Consider the following 3,648-nt stretch of genomic DNA (forward strand, 5'->3'; position numbering starts at 1 on the left):
AGATCAGGGAATATTGTCTTCAAGAATTTCAAAGGATAAAACTTTCAAAAGATTGGACAAAGAGATGTGAAATAGGAATGACTCAAATTTGGAACATTTTATTTTGAAATCCAAAGAAAGAAGAACAAGGGGATGTCACGGATCCTGAGGAGAACCTGGTGACTTCCCAAGCTATCCTTTTATTTGGCTTCAGTTTTGAGAGGAAAGATTATTTAAAATGTTACATCCTGCCAATTTTATTAGTTAGGTCTTACATCTGTGTGAGACGATCGCACAAATAACCTGAAAGATGTGTGAATTTAGATCGTGAAGGACGACAAATTTGGAATCCTAAAATAAGTTAGTGCTTAAATTGCACAACATGGTTGTGCAAAGGTCTAAAGAAAGAGTTGAGGATTTATATCGCACTAGGCGGACAACCTCGAAATCCTATGACTTGTGTTGTTTAATTCTAAGAAAGATATGCTGATGTAAATCCTCATGTTATTGTAAATTCTTATGTTGTTGTAGATTGCTGCCCATAAAGTTAGCTCCAAGCTCCTCGACGAAGTAGCGGTCCTAAAGTCTAAGGTCCAAAAAGTCTAAATGACAAGTTTAAATTCAATCAGGGGGGGTTAAAGTTGATTAGAGCGACACCGGTTAGGATTTCACGGTTCCCTCATTCCGGTATTATTATTTTCTTTTGAATTAATTAGCTTAAACAAGTTGTTACATTTATTTAAACCGGGGAGATCTCGTTAGCAACCATGAGTTACCTCCTCCGAGGGACTCCCGTAAATTCAAAAGGAAGTTTTAAGTTTATTGACATCTTAAATGATTTATGACTACCTTTGAAATAATTTGTTTTAGGTTTTGAAAATGTTGATTAATTTTTTAAAATGGTTTTGATTTTTGCAAGTAAGGTGCACAACCAAGCAATTATAATATTTTGCAGCAAAATTATATTGCAGAAAGTAAAATAATAGAAATTAAATAACACTGTAAAAATGTACCTGTCATCTTCTCGGCATTCCAGCTGAAAAATTAGCTTTTGCAACATATATATAATTTTACAGGAAATTTAAATAAATCTCAAAAGTAGATGAAGGTGTAGTTTCCGAACCCTCAAACCATGACTCGGTGAGTCCCTAAAGATCTTAGTTGATGATTTTCTAGAACAAAAATAGTCCTTAAAAATATCCAAGAGATCTCAATATATCCCTGAAAAAATTTTAAAATCCCTTGAAACGTTTCGAGTTCATTTTGAACTTGTCATATTGCTCTATTAATCATCCCAAGGTCGAAATAAAATTACATCATTACTCAACAAAATTTAACAATTTAATTATCTAAAAAATGAGAAAAATTAGATAGTCACCTAACATTTCATTTGACAGTTATATGAGTGGGTGCCCCAAAGAGCAAGTCTAATTTCATTAAGGATTTTAATGCCTCAAGTTAAAGTAGGGCACAAAGTGTTTGAAGTTATTTATTAGTTATGTCCATATTTTATAATCCCAATTAAGACAATTCTTACATATCAAATCTAGTTCACTATCAAGCTCTCTCAATTTCAATTTTTAAAGTAAAATTAAGATAATTAAATATTCAAATGGGATTTCAATTCTCATTAAAATCAGACTTAGTAACTAAGCACTAATTGGTGAGCCTTAAATGAGTGAATTATTATCTTCGTAACTTAATACCACTACCTTAGGATCATCTTAATTGAATAATCTTCTAAATCATGACAATTATAAAAATTACAACTTTACCCTTATCATGAAGAGGATGAAAAATTGGTTTCTACGTCTTAACTCATTATGTTTCAATCATCCAAAAAAGTTTATTATGATCAACAATACCTATTTACCCTTGGATTAATCCTAAAATTTAACTAAGGCATTAAAATTCCAAAATGATCATTTTGCCCATGGGGCTCAATATAACTTATCAAATGAAACACAACTGGCTTTAAGGTTTCCATAGAGACTAAATCATGAGTTAATTAAAATATCGTAGGACAGAAAAATGTGGTCCTTTAGAATTTTCTTTAATTTATATAAATTATATAATTATTTCAATTCAAAATTAAGATTTTTCTATATTAATTTATTTAATTAATCAAAATAATTTTTTCTTTTTATAGAGATTCACCTAAGTTAGAGAAACGCCTAGACAAAATTGCATGATTTTTTTTTCAAATTATATTTTAATTATTAAATTATTTAATGATTTTAATGATTTATCTAAATAGAAAATATGTTTGAATTACAAAAATTATTTTTTATATTTTTTATTAAATCTCTTTGAGTCTAGAGAACCCAGAGAAACAAATTTTATATTTGTATGATTTTTTAATTTATTTATTATAATTATTTAATAAAAAAATTAAGGAAATACATTTTAGCCCTTTAATCATTTTAGGCTTTTAAAATTTTATTTTTAACTTAGAGAAATTAAGAAAGATATTTTAATTATAATTATTTTAATAAAAAATTAATAAAAAATCATTTTAGGCCTTTAAAATTTTATTTTTAACTTAGAAAAATTAAGAAATATATTTTAATGAGTCTCAATTGATTAGGAAACAATTAAGCACACTTTGAATCATTTTCATATTTTTGTAATTTTTAGTTATTTTTAATTAATTTTAATTTAAAATATAGCTTAAAAATGAAGTATTTTCTCAAAAACAATTTTTATTTTTTCTAAGTGCCCCTGATCATAAGTAACTCAGAAAACCACTTTTCATAATTTTCCAAAATATATTTAATTTAACTAAATTATTTTTGTACCAAAATATATTTTTTTCTTTGAAATTCAACTTTAGCACTTAAACCAAACAAAATAAATTTTAAATTTTTACAGTGAGTGAAGATGATTTTTCTACACAATGTGGAGTTAGTTTTGTTAATTTATTTAATAATATTTAATTTAAATAAATTAATACAAGATATAAATTTTTAATTAACTATAGAAATGTAAAAAAATTATCTAAACCATTGTGATGTTTTTTCTAAGCTCTTCTGACCATAAGAACCAACTAAAATTCATACCATAATTTTCTAAGTGATATTTTAATTTATATAATTATTTTTAAGCCAAAATAGCCATCAAAGCTTGAAAATTAGGGTTACATGCACAAAAATGCTTTCTGACCTTGGAAAAATCAAAGAACAACCCCTCTATCATGAGGAATGAACCCTCAAAGTTTCAAACCATGGTGGAAAATATTTAATCAAAATAAACAATCAAAATAAACTAAATATTTAATGAATTAAAATCAGAGACTCATCAAATAATTTTTATTTTGGTCCACATTATTCTCCTCTGTTCACCAAACTCCACATTATTCTCCTCTATTATTCTCCTCTGTTCACCAAACACGGGGGTATTTTAATTTTATATTTATAATTTTTCTAAGAAAAGCTATGAATTTTTTAATTTCTAGCATTTAATTAAATCATTAAATGCCTATTTTGGGGGTTTTGGTGGGAAACTTCTTTGTTTGATCTGGGAAAGCTTAAGGGTGAATCAATTTAAAAGTTGATGGAGGTTCGTGGTATGACCGAGGAGTGTCCTGTTTTGTGTGATTTTTGGGTGGAGAAATTGGATTCATGCGATGTTTGTCTCTCTCTCTCTCTCTCTCTCTCTCTCTCTCTCTCT

This window comes from Phalaenopsis equestris, unplaced genomic scaffold (genome assembly GCF_001263595.1).
Source record: "Phalaenopsis equestris unplaced genomic scaffold, ASM126359v1 Scaffold198051, whole genome shotgun sequence".
Classification (NCBI taxonomy): Eukaryota; Viridiplantae; Streptophyta; class Magnoliopsida; order Asparagales; family Orchidaceae; genus Phalaenopsis; species Phalaenopsis equestris.